This window comes from Mytilus trossulus, chromosome 9 (genome assembly GCF_036588685.1).
Source record: "Mytilus trossulus isolate FHL-02 chromosome 9, PNRI_Mtr1.1.1.hap1, whole genome shotgun sequence".
In the NCBI taxonomy this organism is placed as follows: domain Eukaryota; kingdom Metazoa; phylum Mollusca; class Bivalvia; order Mytilida; family Mytilidae; genus Mytilus; species Mytilus trossulus.
In genome coordinates this window covers 60,033,606-60,054,585 of record NC_086381.1, presented here as the reverse complement: position 1 = coordinate 60,054,585, position 20,980 = coordinate 60,033,606, and the positions used below count along the sequence as shown (strand labels likewise).

The window sequence follows — 20,980 nt, the reverse complement described above, 5'->3', positions numbered from 1 at the left end:
GTAGGAGACAACAAAGGGATGATAAATATCATAAGTCAAAAAAAATCCCAAAATATTAGGACAAAAAGTTTAAATATGATAATCAAGAAAATGATTTAGATACCTATCCAAAATCAGGCTCTTAAAAGCAATTTCATTTGCCATGAAATCATCTTTAGAATTATTTTAAAGAATAAGTAACATGTCCTAAAAAGCAGTTTTGGACTACAAGGAATACAATCTTTCATCACCTGTCTTTAATTTCCAGGCAAAAGCAGGTCCAGACAATTTCCATGTAACAATCTTCATTACCATTAACCTGAAATTAAAATGAATAAATCTTTATCAATAGTTATCAAAGGTACCACAAATATAATTTAGTACGTCAGAAACACATTTCATTTACATAAGACTCATCATGGACGCTCATAGTATAAAAATTATTCCTACCACAGCTACACAAATTGTTTTAGCATCACTGCTCTTAAAAGTTGTAAAGTAAAATTGCAATAAATGGAAAATGAACTATATGAAAATACTCTAAATGGGAGATAACTCTAAATCAACTTTCTACATTAAAATAAAGAAGAACCAAACTTGTAAAATAATTATAAACGAATATATTGGTCTATTCTTCTTAAACTGGTGATACAGACTGTCTTAGTCCGAGTTAAGTTTGAGATTTTGCTTTGTGTTTGATGGCCTTACTGTGAGTTCGAGATGAAGACAGCAATCAAAGTTCTGATCTTTTTTGCTTTGGTTTTAAGTCAAGTGCATTCAATGATTTTTTGTCATGAATCTTTACCCCATATTCCTTCTTTTTGATAGAGAAATACACATAATTTTTAATACAATAGTCTTACACTAGTCATGTTTGGGGTCCCTTATAACTTACTGTTTGGTCTGAGCCAAGGCTCTGTGTTGACGATTGTACTTTGACCTATAATGGTTTACGTTCACAAATTGTGACTTTAATGGAGAGTTGTTTCATTGGCATTCATACCACATATTGTTATATCTATAATTATCAAATCTTAAATAAATTTCAATCACAGACATAAAGGAAAAAGAACAGCTGACGAAAGTTCAAAGACTATAATACCTCACAAGTTAAAACAATTATTTAATGCCATCATTTTTTTTTTGGACAAGAATAAATCTGATACATGAAAAATTGATATATATGCTGTTTTATTATTAATGGAAAAATAAATTAATATAACATTAAAACAAATATTTGACTTACAACGTCTTTCTCATTCTAATTTTACTGCTAAAACAATTTACTTAAATTAGATAAAAGATGAAGATAAGGCAAAAAACTCTGTTCCTTAATAATGACAATTCTCTTTGATAAGGGTTTGATCTGTTAATGTTGTAAATCTGAAAGCAGGAAAATAAAAATTAATTGTTTATATCAAAAACATGAAGACCGCAGAGCAGTTCCTTGTCAGTTGTTCCGTATGCAGAAACTGATGATCAGAGATTTCAGATTGTTATGATAATGCGATCTTGAAAAGCCGACACAAAAGACTGATTGATATTTGATTGAGAAATACCCACTGTTTGCTGAAATTAACAACAACTTCAAAGAGAGGACAGGTGCTCCGATGATGTAGATTTCGTTTCTTGTACTCTTGTATACTCTGTGTATGTAAAAGAATAAAAACAAAGATTTACATAAAGATTCCTGGTACAAAACAATAAAGATTTGATCTGCAAGGAGGATATATGGAAAAGGATGCCTCTGTCCTTCTGTACTGAGTCAGCCGAGAGGAAAAATAGCATAACATAACCTCTCGACATTAATGGTAATACATTCAAGTGCTCATAAGCGAACGATTTCAGCAAAAAATTGCCACCCTTTTTCAACATATGTTTTTTATTACTTGAAAGAAAAGTAATTTTTTTGTTTGTTATAGAGTTAATTGCCATTTTACACCAGAATTCCAAAGTAATTTTTGTTTTATTTTTTATTTTTTGGTAGATAATAGACCCATTATATTTGATGTGACAATTTATAGCTATTTCATGAGTGCTGACTTGTAAGGTACTAGACATCAGTAAGGTGTCAAGAGCTTATTAATTAATGTCTATGAGGAGGTTAATGATCAAATATTTCAATTCACTAGAAACTGAATCTTTGAGTTCACAACTTTCTCAACTTTGATTTTCATTGGTAACATCTAAAAATATCTTGTATTTTCCATTCATAAATAGCTAGCACTACAAAAATTTCTGTGGTTTTAAAAAAAAAAATTAAATAGAGGTTCAACATATAGAACAAAGAAAAACCCATGAATCTTGTTATTAACAAGTTTAAACATTTACTTCCCATCTGCATTAGTTTTAACTCGTCCAATAAACCTTTTTTTTTATTTTCACTTTTAAATTAGATCTATATATTGTTCACAACAATACACTGAAATTGTAAAATTGTAAAATTTATTAAACAATATTCTATATTGTCTAAATTTTAGATAAGTCGTAAATAAATTTTATAGAAATGGAAATTACATACAACAACAGAATAAGAGGCATCAACAACTGACAGGGGCTGAACCAGGTTTACAGGAAAGGGGCCATAAGTGTTTGTAATGGTACAACTATTTTTTTAGCTAAATTTGGCTATTTCAAATTAACAATTTTTTATTTTTTTTCAATCAAAAAGGTGACTTACCATCTACACTCTTACTTTGACTGATGTCAGTGTACCTTACTTTTATTCTTCTACATGTGGTATGAAAGTTAAATATTGATTTTTTTTAATTGTTCAGAGTGAAAATTAGTGCAAGTGGGTAGAAAACTACATGTATGATTGTGAATTTAACTAATTAATATCTATAGAAACTTTTATACGTCACATTATGCAATCTAATAAACAAACACCCAAGTGTATTTGCACTAAAAAATCTTTTTATGGGTAATTATCATGTTTATAACCTCATTATCTTCATAAAAGAGTATTAAAATCATTTGCTTTTATATGCGATGGAACTGAACTTAAAATAAAAAAATAATTCATCCGTCTTTTTCAAATAGAACAATTGTATATACCATAACAGAAACAGAATCAAACATAAAATATAAAAATAATTTATGGTCTTTTTTTTATAGAATCGGTGTATACCATAACAGAAACTTAACAATCATATTCTTCAAATGAAATGAACATTTAAATTGTGTAAAGTATAACTGACGATAATTAATCTATTAATGAGAAATAAAACACAAAGGACATTGACAACTGTTCCGATATAATACTACTATCAAAGCACGGGGCCTCTCAATTTAAAATCTTCAACAACTTTTCTTTTTTAATGACGACCAAGAATTGTCACCTAGAAGACATATTAATATCCCTCTTTATGACAATACCGTTTAATTTTGCCGATTCTTAAACCGTATCCAGTACCATGTACCATTTTCCGATTGTCAAAAAAATAAAATGATCTTGAACAACTTTCTTTTTTAATGACGACCAAGAATTGTCACCTAAAAGACATATTAATATCCCTCTTCATGACAATATTATTTAATTTTGCCGATTCTTAAACCGTATCCAATACCATATACCATCTTCCGATTGTCAAAAAATAAAATGATCTTCAACAACTTTCTTTTTTAATGACGACCAAGAATTGTCACCTAAAAGACATATTAATATCCCTCTTCATGACAATACTGTTTAATTTTTCTGATTCTTAAACCGTATCCTTTACCAAGTACCATTTTCCGATTGTCAAAAAATAAAATGATCTTGAACAACTTTCTTTTTATAATGACGACCAAGAATTGTCACCTAGAAGACATATTAATATCCCTCTTCATGACAATACCGTTTAATTTTGCCGATTCTTAAACCGTATCCAGTACCATGTACCATTTTCCGATTGTCAAAAAATAAAATGATCTTGAACAACTTTCTTTTTTAATGACGACCAAGAATTGTCACCTAGAACTTCTAGAAGACATATTAATATCCCTCTGCATGACAATACTGTTTAATTTTGCCGATTCTTAAACCGTATCCTTTACCAAGTACCATTTTCCGATTGTCAAAAAATAAAATGATCTTCAACAACTTTTCTTTTATAATGATGACCAAGAATTGTCACCTAGAAGACATATCAATATCCCTCTTCATGACAATACTATTTAATTTTACCGATTCTTAAACCGTATTCAGTACCATGTACCATTTTCCGATTGTCAAAAAAATAAAATGATCTTGAACAACTTTCTTTTTTAATGACGACCAAGAATTGTCACCTAGAAGACATATTAATATCCCTCTTCATGACAATACCGCTTAATTTTGCTGATTCTTAAACCGTATCCTGTACCATGTACCATTTTCGGATTGTCAAAATATAAAATGATCTTGAACAACTTTCTTTTTTAATGACGACCAAGAATTGTCACCTAGAAGACATATCAATATCCCTCTTCATGACAATACTATTTAATTTTACCGATTCTTAAACCGTATTCAGTACCATGTACCATCTTTCGATTGTCAAAAAATAAAATGACCTTGAATAACTTTCTTTTTTAATGACGACCAAGAATTGTCACCTAGAAGACATACCCTCTTCATGACAATACCGCTTAATTTTGCCGATTCTTAAACCGTATCCAGTACCATGTACCATTTTCCGATTGTCAAAAAATAAAATGATCTTGAACAACTTTCTTTTTATAATGATGACCAAGAATTGTCACCTAGAAGACATATTAATATACCTCTTCATGACAATACCGTTTAATTTTGCCGTTTCTTAAACCGTATCCAGTACCATGTACCTTTTTCCGATTGTCAAAAAATAAAATGATCTTGAACAACTTTCTTTTTATAATGACGACCAAGAATTGTCACCTAGAAAACATATTAATATCCCTCTTCATGACAATACCGTTTTAATCTCGTCAATTCTTTAGTAACATGTACCATCTTCCGATTGTCAAAAAAAAAAAATTGTCTTAATTAAAAGGAAAAATTAGAAGATTAATTTAATATCAAATTACAAGACATAAAACATCGTCAGGACACTGCTCTGTTATAGATTCCTTTGTGCCGAATGTTTATCTATGATGTTTAATGTACAGATCAGTTACCCCATGTTGACATAGTCTATTTTTTGTATAGATAGATCAACATTTCGACACAATACACATTGTGTTAAAAGATAACCTTTAATGTATGGATTACTTTCAGATTTAATTTTAGACTTTTCCTGCCGTGACATTTTTTTAACACCTACGATATGTTATGCACGGTCATGGAGTGGTTCCAAGGCTGGAGTCATTCTAACAACACTCGGAGATATCATCAAACCATTGCCAATAACCAAATAATGACATTAAATCTTTGTAGTGTCAGTTTTAAAGTTTTCATCTTAAATTTTCCGTCCTGATTTACGTATTACGTTACATGATTAATTTTAAGAAAAGGACAATGTGTATATTTACATGTAATTGAACAAACAGCCCATGTGAGGTTTAGTTTTAAACAAGGGGTAATTTAAAATATTGACATTGAACCTCCAATCTTATGTAAAGATTTATCTTAAACAAGGTGAAATTGTTACTATTTCGATCATTATTTTATAGTCTTTAGTTCTTTGTCGAAGGACTCCATGAGACATAGGAATCTTTTGTTGTTAGTTTGATTGTAATTTTTGACATACAATGTCACCGATTGTCAATAATGGTTCCACAGATTAAGATAGGCTTGTCTACAAATTTGCTCAATTTAATAATTTAAAATAATTCTGAAAGAATTTTAATTCTATTTTACGTCTTCGGATATTGTTAGTATATACAATAATGATCCAATTCGATTATATATCTTAATTTTTTAAATTGTTCTGTCGTCAGCAAGTTTGTTTTTCGATAATAATATGAATAGCATTAATTATGAACACAACAATTTTCGAACAAACGAATCAACAAAATTTTCTACTTTTATGAATATATATATCATTTGGTTACCGATTTGTACTTTTAAGATTGAAATCTTTATTATAAAATTTGCAACTTTAACAAAAAAATTGCAGGAAACTTGCCTAATTTGAAAGATGTTTATTACAGATTAAGAGAGTTACCCTATTGTTGAAGAATAAGTTAAAAACACATAGAGACAGACATTTGACATAAAAGTCTGCATGAGATTTGGCTCTTTGAAGATAAAACTTTTCTCCCAAAAGATAAAAGAGAATTTTAACAATAACTAAAACTAATTCTTTCATATCATTGAGGTTTAAATTGGTGATAACAATTTTACAATCTATGAAGTTTGAAACATCAAGTCCAAACAATTTAAAAAATTGAAACTTTTTTCATATTATAATATAATAAAGGGGAAAACTCATCAATCTTTCCCCGGTAAAATTATAAAGTTAATGAATTCATTTACGCTTTATTACAGTTAACTGATCAAGTTAAGAATAATTTGACAAAACCCTTATATAATAGCATAACGAATATTCATTATATAATACCAATTTTTCACAAGGTATTACAGCTGATTTCCTAATGCTTGCAAAGTAAAACTTTGTTTGGCTTGCTTGCTTTGTTTGTATAATTGTTAATACAAGCTTTGTAAATAAGATTGACATCTTTAAACAATATATATAGGCATTGTTTAACCTGAATATATTATATTTAAATTTAATTGGGTGTTATATCCTATGGATTGTACAATATAAAAAACAAGCAAGCAAGCTAACCAAAGTTTTGTTCTACATGCATTAGGAAATTAGCTGTAGCCATAACAGGTGGTTTGTTGCTGTGTTACATATTTGTGCTTTTTGGTTCATTTTTTGTACATAAATGAGGCCTTTAATTTTTCTCAATTGAATTGTCATTTTGAGGCCTTTTATAGCTGACTATGCAGTATGGGCTTTGCTCATTGTTGAAGGTTGTAAGGTGACCTATTGTTGTTAATCTCTGTGTAATTTAGTCTCTAGTGAAGAATGGCTCATTGACAATCACAACTATTTACATGACTTTCCATATATTTTACTTCGTAAGTTTGTGAGGATATGACTAAAACTTTCAATAAAAAGCTATGTCTGGAGCGTATGGTACACTCATCAAAAATGGTTGAAAAAAATGAATAGATCAAAAGTCATTAAATTAAAATGGCCCTGTAAAAAAGTAGCATGAAGATTTTTAGAGATTCACAAATATTGCCTGAAATATGAATGTTAAAAGGCCAATAACTCTGGAACATCAGACCCCAAGGGAACCTACTGTCACAAGCTCCAACAAAAGAGTAAAGATTGTAGCAATTTGATCTAAGCATGCTAGAACTAGTGCAGACAGTTGCTAAGTGATGACAAGATTCTCTCCGACATTTGAACTGTATGAGCTTAAAATAAAGATATCTTGAAATGCAAAAAATAAGTACCGGTAGTTTTTTTTTTTATTAAAGCAGCAACTTAACTAAATATATCAGGTGCTCAATTAGAAATTCAACCTTCTGACAATATAAAGATAGACAGTATTGTGTAATACTACAACCAACTAATAGTTGATAAAATAAACAGGCTTATCATTATTATCTGGTTTATCTCCCTTGATTATGCATCAAGATCTGACAGGGGAGATAATAAAATGACAGGACAAGATATTTGAAGGCCAAAACAAGCTAATATTATTTAACAATATCAAAAACTCACAAGATGCTTTGCTTGTTATAGATTGTGTCAAATGCCAACATTCTTGACTACTATTCTTACGAAAATATACAATGCCAATTTGTTTTATCACTGAATTTTTTTCTTTTTTTTAAAAGTTAAGATTAAAAAATATGATTATGATGATTTTTCTTTCATAGATCAGAGCAATGTTTAAATATTGCAAATATTGATATCTTATAATACTTGCGAAAGATATATTTTTGACAGTCTCCCCCCTATTTCTGCATATTTGAAAATATGACAATAATTTTTAATAAAATGCTTCCCTGAGTGCAGCCTGATATGACCGCAGAGGTCGAACCCTGAACAGATTGAGAAAATTCAGACACAATATTCAAGCCTGATATCGTCTCAATTTGGATTGTGATCAAATTTTTGACACAATATAGCTTTCAGAAATTCAGACACAAAATAAATGTGGTCAAAGATTCTACAAATCTATTGTGCAATACTGCACGTAATTGAAGATTTCTTCTTGAATCTTTTAAACAATATGAAATTTGAAAAAATTGAAAAAAAAATATGAATCCCCTAAAAAAATTTGGAAAAGAAATCTTTTTGAAACCTCACTTGGGGCAGTAACCCCAATACTCAATCCCAGCCTTTCCTTTGTAGAATGGCATCTTGTAGTACAATATCAATGAGATTCATACACTAAAACACAAGTTATAGTCTGGAAACTGGAATTATGCTTGTTTTAAGCCCCTTTTAGGCCCTTAATTCCTAAATTGTTGGCACCATAACCCCTCAAATGAATCTCAACCTTCTGCCTGGGGTATTAAACATTGTGGTACAATTTTAGAGCAATGGAAATACTTATACACAAGTTATTATCCTGCAACTAGAAAAATGATTATTTTGGGCCCATTTTGAGCTCGTAATTCCTTAATTAATAATCATCCCCCAAATCAATCCCAACCTTCCTTTTGTGGTATTGAACCTTCTTAAAAAAATGCATAGAGATCCATCCTTTTAGACTAAAGTTATTGTCCAGAAACCAATGTGTCTTTGGACGACGACACAGATGATTACCACATCATACGATCCAAACAAATTTTTTGATGGCTGTGTAAAATGATGTAAAATTTATTTTGTTCACTTTGACAGTCTCTCCCCATTTTTCAGAATATTTGAAAGTATGACTTGCAGATGTCAATCAGGTTTTCAACAAATGTAAGTTTAGGTAGGCCCACCTTGCATAATATCTCCCCCTTTTTCTGCATGTTTGAAAGTATGACTTCAAGATGTCACTGATTTTTTAAGCAAATGTCAGTTTTGCTATGCCTTCTTTGAGGAAGTTTTCCCCTTTTTTTTTAGCATATTTAAAAGCATGACTTCAAGATGTTGATCTTATTAATAGCTAAATAGGCTATAATCAACACTGAATCAAGCACAAAAAATAAAACAAATCCACTCTCCCAGGAAAGTTAGACTTCTTTGACAATTCAAGGGAGATAATTGATAGAATCTTTCAATGTGATTTTGATAACATTTGGATTGATTTCAAATTAGTTAAGACATTTTTTTAGGAAAAAAAACCCATCCCACTTCCTCTAAGAAGTTTGTTATCTAAATTTGACATTTCAAAGAAACTAATAAAGATTATAAACCAGATATATATTTTTAATTATAACTTGTCAATTTTTACTTTTTTTTGCACTGATGAAACATTTTGACCGAGTACATTTTAAAATCCTAAGTGGAAAAGGGGCAGTGATGTAAAGTTAAATAAAGTACACCACAATGAAAGACCGATTTTTGTGTAATATTGTCCTCGCACTTGGCGATTGCACAATAAATCATAATACAAAAATGTAAGCACACCACACAAATAAAGTTTAATGCACATTAAACTAAACATAGATTAATACATCAAAACGTATTTGTTCCAACAGAACCTATTAACTTTGTAAAATATTCTTTTTTCAAAAGAACAAAGTATTTTTGATAAACATAAGCAGAACAAAACTTATTTGGATCAACAAACAATAGGTCAGAACGGAATCAAAGAAGTGAGAAAAAGAAACCCTCGTTACGATTATTTAATGTTTCGTCTATTCTTTGGATGAAATAGAAAAATTTTGGTTCACTGTTCACGACATTTGATGCATACAATGGGTTATGACAATTCATTTCTTAATAATAGCTGAAATACAATTTAAAGAAATAATATTTGTGATTGATAGTTTTAAACTTCAAAGTATGATACTCAAAATAAAATTTAATCAATGGCAAAGAACCGAATTTCGCAATGACCATTTGTATTCAGTTCAGGTCTGATGTTATTAAGCACAGTTACATGTATTTGTGAAAACAACGGGACTAACTTTAGAAATTGGTACAAAAGAGTCGAAATCAGCGGAAAAAATTCCATTTAACTTGAGTTAATAAAATATGAATTTATTATCAAGTCAGTGGGTGAATCTATTTATCGTAATTTTTATCATGAGTACTTTCACAGTGGGATAACGGCAAAATTGAAAATTAAAATGTTTTAAAACTGTATTATAAATGCTTCAATCGAGAGGATTAATAAAAGGATGTTGGATAAACATAGAGAATGGAATTAAATATTATTTTGATTTCATCTTTTATGTTTTTGCTTCAAAACATTTGGTATAATAAGGTACTTAGGGTTGTACTAAAAAGAAATCTAAATATAACTTTCCTTTGGCTAAATATTGGGACAAAGTTCATAATGTCATCCATTATTTTCTAAAACTAATGTAGCACTCTTAACATTTGCATTTTAAGATAACACTTGCCTCCCAATTTCTTTAAAACTTTAAAGTATTATAAACTTGAGACGAAAACCTGACCAAAGAACCGTAAACAGCCCAAAATCGCCACTGGTTTTTCAACAGCGGAAGAAAATCCAACACCCAAAAGGAAGGCTTCAGCTGGCTCCTAAACCATAATTTATGTATACTTGTTCATTGATAATGCACCATGCAAAGAGTTGCAATCAATAATTATTTGAATTTAGGTTCACTAAAATAAGAATGGAACTCCTACCCCAATAGGTATTTTTCTCTGGAAAATCCCAAGCCGATTGGCATCTCAGATCCTAAATATTTAACACATTGGATATTTTTTGGAGTGCTATCTGATTATGTTTCCTACTCAAGGCTCAGCATACTCTTGTGTCATTTCTTATTATTTTATGTTATTAATTTTCTTATTAGATAAAATAACAGGTTAATCATTCATATATACACAGTGATGTTAAGCAACCATCAATCAATCACTCAAACAGCTTTATCAGTGGTGGATCCAGACCACTGACTGACCTAAGAGGGGCTCCAATCACGCTTCAGTGATTCCCTATATAAGCAACCAATTTTTTTTCCAAAAAGGGCCCTAAATCCGCCTCTTATACTTATAAGAAATGACATTTCAAGGTTTATAAAAATCTGCAAATGAGAACTTATTAAATAAACAAAGTGGTTTAATAAGGCATTGTTACCTCCGAGTCTCTTTTCACCTTGACTTGCCTTTCTTCTGCATCCATTAAATCTTTTACTTTGATGATATTTTCAATCCTGTAAAGAAAAAAATGCTTGCATCAGTTAATGATTCAATTTTTTTTTTTTTTTTTTTGCTTTTCAGGGATTGACTCCATCCTTTCAGCTCCTTCTGACTATGGGGTCACAGGGTTTTGAGAAAAATAACAAAAGACAATTGATTACAAAGATATAACCTTTTGAAAATCTCTCTCTGTCTCTTCACTCTCTCTTTTTTTCTCCTTTATTCACAATCTCCTATTAAATAATGAAACATCTGTAAATAATTAAATAAAAAATAAATGGATAATGGGTCTACAGGACAAAAATTATGCCCCCGCATGAGCATGATGTTATAAAGGGACATAACTCTCAATCAGTGACTTTTGGTAATTAATATTGTGTTTAAGTTTCATACCATTTGGTTGAGGCCACCAAATCATTTTTTCACTCCTCAATAATAGTCTCTGCAAGACTTACATATGTTAGTTAACAGACAGACAGACGGACAGGTAAAAACCTACATACCCCTGCCCGGCAGCACTTTCGTGGGGTATATAATAAAGGTCTATAAAATATAAAGATCACCAAAATCTTTTTTCACACCTCAATAATAGTCTCTGCAAGACTTACATATGTTAGTTAACAGACAGACTGACGGACATACCCTAGCCCAGCACTTGCGTGGGGTATATAATAAAGGTCTATAAAATATAAAGACCACCAAAATCTTTTTTCACACCTCAATAATAGTCTCTGCAAGACTTACATATGTTAGTTAACAGACAGACTGACGGACATACCCTAGCCCAGCACTTGCGTGGGGTATATAATAATGGTCTATAAAATATAAAGACCACCAAAATCTTTTTTCACACCTCAATAATAGTCTCTGCAAGACTAACATATGTTAGTTAACAGACAGACTGACGGACATACCCTAGCCCAGCACTTGCATGGGGTATATAATAAAGGTCTATAAAATATAAAGACCACCAAAATCTTTTTTCACACCTCAATAACAGTCTGCAAGACTTACATATATTAGTTAACAGACTGACGGACTGGTAAAAATCTTCATACCCCTGCCCAGCACCTCATAGCGTGGGGTTTATAATAAAGGTCTATAAAATGTAAAGACCACCAAAATCTTTTTTCACACCTCAATAAGAGTCTTCAAGATTTATATATGTTTGTCAAATACTTCAGTAGAACTTATTATTAAACAACTAGTAATTTCCTAATCTTTATGTTCTCGTATTTGTCATGCATTACAATTCTTTAACAATCGCACATCATAATAGACAAATTTGTATATCCTTTCTTTTGCACGTTATGCATTGTAAAATGTCTGCATGTTAAACTTGTAAATTGATTTTTGATTTTTTTCTTCTGCAAGTTACGGTAAATTGTCCATATTGAAATTTTATGTTAATGAGTTGTGTCATGAGAGGTGTGGGGTATAAGTCATTATGACAGCAACTTAACAAACAAAAAAGAAACCAATGATATATGGTCTTCAAACAGTTTATAAATGTAATTTTTATTCAGGTCTGTACAGCTATTTGCCGTCTCAAAGAAATACTAGCTTTCATGCCAACTCCTCTAAATTAAAAAAAAATATTCCCTTCAAAAATCATCGAAGGGAACACAAGTGGCCTAAAACAAGGCAAAATTTCTACCTTTTCCAACATCTGTTGTTCTGATTTGCAGAATCTTCCTTTTGCATAAATCATAAATGTGTTCTGGTGTTGAATATTCATGAACTATATGCCACTGGACATCATCTGAAATATAAGATTATATCTGAAACAGGACACCTTTTGGATTATGTGACTATCACATGTAAAAAAAAAAAAAGGCAAAAAAAAAGGAAAAATAAAAAAAGACAAGCCTGTAATTCAGTGGTTGTCGTTTGTTTATGTGTTAAATATTTGTTTTTCTTAAATTTTTTATATAAATAAGGCCGTTAGTTTTCTCGTTTGAATTGTTTTACATTGTTATATCAGGGTCTTTTATAGCTGGTCATGCAATATGGGCTTTGCTCCTTGTTGAAGGCCGTACAGTGACCTATAGTTGTTAATTTCTGTGTCATTTTGGTCTCTTGTGGACAGTTGTCTCATTGGCAATCATACCACAGCTTCTTTTTTTTAAAACAACAGTATACAAAATGCAAGGAAAACTAAAGACTAAGCAATACCAACCCTAACAAAATTTTACACAACATGGACAGACAGAGTCACCTGAAATATCAACTAATGGTCAAATATTTAATCCGTCAGTGGCTTGTTTCAGAAGGTTATGTCTTAAAATGGTCAACTAGGACCAGTTTGTGATTATTTTCTCGAGGTTGTTTTGAACAATTAAACCGGAAATTTACAATTCTAACCTTTAAAATATTGATTTTTCACTTTTAGCAGAAATTTATCCACTCTTGTATGATTACATGTATAACTTATCCTAAAAATCAATTAAAAAAAACAAATTCCTTCCAGAAAATACATTAAGACAATATTGTAGCAAATTATCTGAATTATCTCTGAATTAACAGTTTATTTTTTCTGGAAGATTGATGGGGTGAAGACCACTACGTTGTTTTAAACCCCATCCAGAGGCGGATTTAGGGGGGGCCAGGGCCTCCTTTTTGGGAAAAAATTGGGTTGCTTATATAGGGAATCACTGAAGCGTGACTGGAGCGGGCCCCCTCTTAGGTCAGTCAGTGGGCCCCCACTTATGAAAATTTCTGGATCCGCCACTGCCATCATCCATTTAGCCATAACACTTGAAAAAGGTTACCCATTGTAGAATGATTAAAACAATTCCATTTTTTTGGTGCACATTTGTTAAATGAAATATTCAAGTACCTTCCCTGGGGGGAATATTTGTTTAAATGAACCTGCACTTAGATATTATCTACTATTGCCCTTTTTAATCCCAAAATAAAAGACCTAATAAAAAGTCTCCATTATCATGAATATACCAATAAATAAAGAAGCTATTAAATTGAAATTTACAAAAAAATAAATCATTATATCAAATCAAACATCTAAACAAACATATTATTCATGTAATAATCATCGCTATATCACAAATCTAAAAGAGCTGTCTAATTTACTCTTCCCACTTGTAAAAAGGCAAAGAAAAATTAGAATTTCTAAAATAAACTTGTTAACAAAGCTTAGTGAAAGTATCTGGCATTGATAGCCGATTTAATTCTCTTCAAATCCACGCATCTAACCTAACAATACATCGGAGAATGTGCTTTTTAAGATAAATTACTATAGTTATTGCATGCACTTGCGCTAACAATAGTAATACAATTACTCAATCAACTAGCAATGATCCCGATTTTAATTACGGGACGGAGATTTTACGTGACATGCAAAGTCAATTAATTGTTGAAAAATCTCGGAAATAGCACCTTCTAACAATCACAATTCATTTGAAATTTACAAAAAAGTTAAGCTTTGAATTCAATTAATTGAAAAAGACGAAGTATTGACATTCATGTTCGTTACACGTTTAAACTTCAACAACATGGAGAATAATTAAAACGTTGGAAAATAGAAAAAAAATCAAAAGTATACCAAGAAACATTAGCAAAAACATCAGGATTTTTTTGTTTTCCAATAAAGAATATAATAGGGAAATTTCATTAATGAGAATAATATCAAATTTGTTAACAAAACAGAAAAAGAGTTTAGCGAAGGAGATCAGGGATTCAAGTTCATGCAAAGAATAAATTATACTAAGTTCCCTAATTAACAAATACTGCAGACTTAATTTGCATTTGCATGTAATAAATTTATATGTAATTGAACAATAACCTAATTTTGTTTTGTATTCTGTGAAAGTTTCTTGTTCTTTTATGTGTCAATTTTCCTAATAAGGCTCAAAAGAAACTGTAACATGCCCTATTTACATGAAAATTATTGTGTAAAATAATGGCAGTCAGTTATGTAAAATCTTCTTTGTTCAATCTCATTCAATCTTTCCCTCTTTTTTGGTAATTCAATTTCTGTTTAGTAGTTAAATCTGTTTTTCTTTTGCTTTAAACATAATCATAATTGTAGCAGTTTTGAACTTTAGTTTTTCTTAAAACATTTTCAACATTTCCAAAAATTTAATATCCTACATAAATATTGATCACATTCCGTAAAAAAAGTAACCTTGTGAAAGGGAAACTTAAAAAAAAGCAAGAATGTGTCCATAGTACACGGGTGCCCCATCCACGCTATCATTATCTATGTTCAATGGACCGTTAAAATGGGGGAAAATCTCTGATTTTGCATTAAAATTAGAAAGATCATATCATAAGGAATATGTGTACTAAGTTTCAAGTTGATTGATTGGACTAAACTTCATCAAAAACTACCTCAACCAAAAACTTTTACCTGAGGCGGGACGAACGGACGGACAAACAGACCCACAGACCAGAAAACATAATGCCCATATATGAGGCATTAAAAATTAGATAATTTTTTTAGCATTCAGGATGTAAGCTACCTAAAGTCCATGACAAAACAAACAGTTTTAAAAATTACTAATTTTATTTTGACTCTGTTATCTTAGGACATTAGGGCTAATTAATACCTTATCCTAACCCCTGTTGGTCATCTATCCAGGTGATATTGACCCCCTACCTATCTATCATACAGCTTGTATAGACCAGTAGAACCAATGCTAAACAACAAGTCTAGGGTATATATAAAAAAGATGTGTTATGATTGCCAATAAGACAACTGTCCACAAGAGACCAAACTGACACAGACATTAACAACAGTTAGTAAAGGTCACCTTACGGCCTTCAACAATGAGCAAAGCCCATACCGCATAGTCAGCTATAAAAGGCCCCGATAAGACAATGTAAAACAATTCTAATGAAAAAACTAAAGGGGATACTGTTTCTGCATTCCAAATGTCAAATGTTTAGCACAAAATGAATTCTGGTGTTAGCTGTTATAAAATTTATCAATCCTAACGGCAGATCTAGGAGAGGAGGGTGTTCACAGTTGGAAACTCCTCTTTTTTTGGACATTCAATGCATTTGAATGGGAACATATGGTTGGAACCCCCTTTATCCTGGGTTGGCAACCCCCCTTTAAAAGTGGCTGGATGTGCCCCTGAATCCCCCAACCCCAACCCAAGTAACGAGTTAAGTTACTTCAATATATTATACTTCTTATTGCATATCCTATCAACTTATGGTATATTACTGGAAAACCCAACTTGAAGACTCTGTTAATTAACTGCTACGGGTGAAAAAGCACATAGCGAAAAGTACAAGCAACCTTAAAGATTCGGTCATGATAAAATAACAAAATCATACTAGGATGTCCTATATATATTGCAAAATTTATTTTAAATGTAAATTTAATTTCTACCGAACAATGATCACAAGGAAATAGAAAAAGAATTTATTATTTGAAATATGATTTCTTTTTCATCAATAATGATCAATTTCAAAATAAGACCACATTACCCCATAATTAATATATCTTTGAATTATTGAAAAAATATTGCACATTTTTGTGCATGCATTTTTAAAAATAAACTGCATTATTGTTCAGGAAGTGGTAGATATTATTGCTATAAAATTCCCTATTTCACCAAAAAACAAAAACTATCAAATTAAGTGTCTCACTTTAAGTGTCTGCCATAAGAGTACTTCCTTTTGGACAATGTAATATTGGGTGGTCTTATTCTCGAAAGGTCAAGTTCAATTATAAAACAAGGAAAAAATTTGAATGTCACTAAATAGCTCTTCCATAAATTATACCGTTTTTTTACCAGTAACAATTCTTCTATCCTCTTTTTTTCTATTTTAGTGAAAGTAACAAAAAAAATGTATTTAAGGCCTAAATTAAAATATTGTTTGTTTGCCCTTTTCTGACCCTATGTTTTGAAACAGGGTAGGTAGGTAGGTAAAATATATTATTTTTTTCCCCAAAAAAATAACTTGGCTCGGTACATGTATATTATTTGTCATGGGTAGGCAGGTAGGTATAATATTTTATTTTATAGATACAAACTCTGCATAATGCCATTTGTGTCCGTTTTGTTTTTAAAAAATATGTTTTCTGGGACTATTTATAGTTTTAAAAAAAAATATCACGTAGAATGTGAAGCTAATTCATATGCACAGTACTATTTTGTTTTCAAATATCAAAATATAGAGATGTGCCGGCCCGTATATCTTCAACGTTTATATGCCTGGAACTTTGAAGAGTTTGAACTTGCACTTATATTCTGTACTACGTACCTTGTCTGCTTACCTTAAGATTTTCTGTAAAAGATAACTTTGTACTGATAAGATATGTCCGGGCAGACATACATTACTTGTAGAAAAAGTCCCTAGAGTGTTAAAAACATCGTGTGTGCCTTTATTTCCAATAAAAATGCTACAAGACTTAAAACTCTGACAATTGTCACGTATTTTACTGCCAGATATTCTCCACTTTACAGGGTTTTGTCACTTTTGATTCATGTCAGATATAAATAATAGTTTTGAGCGGGAAATACAAATATAAGATTTTTGGTAGGAACGAACAAATAAAATAAAATAAAATCTTGCTGGTAAATACAAATAAAAGATTTTCAGGCGCAACGAATTCATAGGGTCGGTCGGTAAAGGGCAAACAATCAATATTTTAATTTAAGCCTAACAGAAAATTTCTGCAAACAGCTAAGAAATCAAATGTTCATTTGTTTACTATAATTGTCAGTTTGCAGATTCATTGACAAATGTACTATATCTTTGATTCATAATTTCAGCCAAACCAGGATGAAATATTTCACTGGTAACTTAACTTGAGGTTGAAAAAAATCATTAAAGAAAACTGAAAAATTGTCAATTTTAAATATGATTGTTTTGGGGGTTATTTCTTTGCCACAACTTCCTTGTCAAGGTCTAGATATCTACACATATTTTCACCTTCATCAGTAACAGCCCTAGCTAGGTCAACTTATTTGAAATAGAGGCCAAGTGCTTCCTCGTAGGACCAACATTGCAAAGAATTATTCAGAATTTATTGGTTCTGCACTAGGTCAAGGTCAACTGCAAACAAGGAAAATCTTATTATAAAGGCGTAGGCAAAATTTGAAGGTCAAAGATGCTTATTTTTTATATTTTGAAGGTCAGAGATGCTTAATTTTTTCTTTTGATGATGATAATTAGTGATGACAGTAGCATAGAATGACAAGAAATATCTGGTTAGCCTTTGATGAGAAAAAAACTTCCTGAAAGGGCACTTCCTGTAACATCTAAAATAACTTCACCATACATGTACACTCTTTTAATCTGGTGCAAAAAGGTCACAAAATCTTTAATTAAAAGGTTTTTGGGTATGTCAAGAGAAATGAGAATCAACTCATTCTTATGCTTCCCGGTTTATAGAATACCAATTTTCGTGGGTTCCAGGGTCTAGAGAACACATGAAATTTACAAAGTACACATTTTCTGAAGGATTATATATTGGCTTATGTTTCAAGTTGATTTGACTTCAACTTCATTCAAAACTACCTTGACCAAAAACTTAAACCCAACATGGGACGGATAAATTGAAAAAATAATGCGCCTAAGTGGGGCATTAAAATCTTGACCTCAAAATCAGAAGAGCATAAGGCCCCAGACCACAATTATTTCGTAGTGCATTTCTTTTAGAACATAAATGAAAATTAAAAAATTCGCACCTGCGCTTTCTCAAAGAAACTTTTACAGAGTGTTGTACTACTTTTGGGACAAATTATATCAAAATTATAGAAAACTTCATCAGCTCTAACTCAAAATATGGACAATTTCATGTAAGGGCTTCTTGAAATCTTTTGACAGCTTCTAAAGTGCTAATTTTAAACCTTTTTCAGCTGGACCAAATCACTACTTTCCTTTAAAATTCTGGACCCAAATTTTTTTACAGTTTAATTCCACCCCCCTACTTGCAATTTGAGGCATTAAACATGGAGAAATAAATTTGGAAGGGGTATAAAAATTAAGGCAAGTAACCCACTGTCAACACTAGGGACTATATTTGTGAACAACGAAAATCAAGGGACGACAATTGTGGTCTCGGACCATAAGTTAAAGACCAAGATCAGCTTAAATATTGATAGGTTAAATACTGACAAGTTAAGGAACTCCTTTTCAAGATACAAGATTGAAAAAAAAACCTGCATAAAATTTAGGCTCTCGATCATTTCCCATATAATGAGCATAAGCATTATTTAGGTCTCAAATCCTTAGAAAAGAAATTTAGAATCTGTTTAAATTTTAGTAATGAACTTCATTCTTTTCTAAGCTATTGAAATCTTCTATGAAAAGAAAAATTGGTGATATGGGAGCAAACTAATTTTTATCCTGTATAGTAGGAAAAACAAAGGAGTCTTAAAAACCTGACAAAATTCCTAAACCTGAAATGACTTCATCTTCAATCTTTAAGATTTCAACAGATATAAGGCATTGGATTGGTTTGACAGAAGAGAGAATTATGGGCATATATGAGGTGCTTTATATACAGAATAAGGAATTTATAATGGGCAAAATTTATAAATAAAATTAAGAATGGAAATAGATAAAAATGGTTATAATACTGAAGAGTTTTTTGTAGGATTTTCTGGGACCATGCTAAAATTGCAACTCATATCTGACTCTAACCACAAAGGTTTATGATGTATTGGGTCTTACCAGCTATTGATAATGTCACGTAATAATACTAAGGACCATAATAAAAATAGTACAACAGGTCAAAAGCATTGCACTTCAACACAATTCTATGCAATTAATTAACCATCTACAAATAGATTGTTCCTAGAATTTTTGTTTTTGATCAATTCAACACCATCTCTTATGAAATTTAATCTCTATTATCAAATCTTTAACTGCTACTTAAAAGCAGTGCACGTCAACCTCAATAACCCAAGCAAACAAGGGGAAGTCCTTAATTATCATAGAAAGGAGGGAATCTTATCTCCGTCTATCGGTTGAATTAGTCAGTATTTCCTTCCCCTGCTTTTTTGTCAAGTTTTTCTCAACAGGAACCAGAAATGACAACTCCGGAGAAGAAGTCTTCTTTAAGGAGTCTCGCCTAAGTGGCTGTCACAGAATACTTTAATTGTCACTTAAATAATCTTTTTAATTACCAATTAATTGTTTTGTTCCTTGTTGACCACTTTAAGACAAATCAAAACATAAAAATTTATGAATCAGCTGCGTAAAAATAATGCAAAATTATGAAATATTCTAAGTGACGATAAGTTTGAAAACTTTTGTTCAAGGACATAGTGCAGAGACCATGGGAAAGTTGATACATGTATTACAAAACTTCTGATATCATTGAGTGTCTGTACAAAAAAAAGGTCAAATTTGATCTCTACTATACAGTGGGTCTCATTGGGGTCTAAGCGTGACGCGGGATTGCCGTTTTTTTGTAAGCGTGACAAGTGAAAGTCAAACTATTCTGGCAGGACTCGGGAAATGACCAAAAAAATGAGAGTTGCTTACTTACATAGTGTAAGCGGGATACGGGAATCGGACAAAACCGTAAGCGGGATTCGGGATCAGAACCCCCCAATGAGACCCCCTTTACATTCATGTTTATGATAGAAGAATAATAAGTATGTGTAATTATTGTGATAGTTACAAATACTTATAAAAATTATTACATAACAAGCATTTTCATTCTAAATTTTATTGAAAAATGCAGTAAATTACATCTTACAGTAGTAAAAGTTGTAATTTCAAACTTCATGTTTTTTGGTTTAAATATTCATTTTCATCATGAATGTGTGATTTACTTG

General features: G+C 31.1%; 1 long non-coding RNA gene across 1 annotated transcript; it reads right to left on the bottom strand.

The window, feature by feature from the left end:
- Nucleotides 1–232: 232 nt before the first annotated feature.
- On the bottom strand, nt 233–11,229 carry LOC134684076 (uncharacterized). Its single transcript, XR_010101160.1, has 3 exons — nt 11,152–11,229; nt 1,226–1,362; nt 233–298 (listed from the first exon to the last, which is right to left on the bottom strand). It is a non-coding gene; the product is annotated as an uncharacterized LOC134684076 (long non-coding RNA).
- Nucleotides 11,230–20,980: the final 9,751 nt, after the last annotated feature.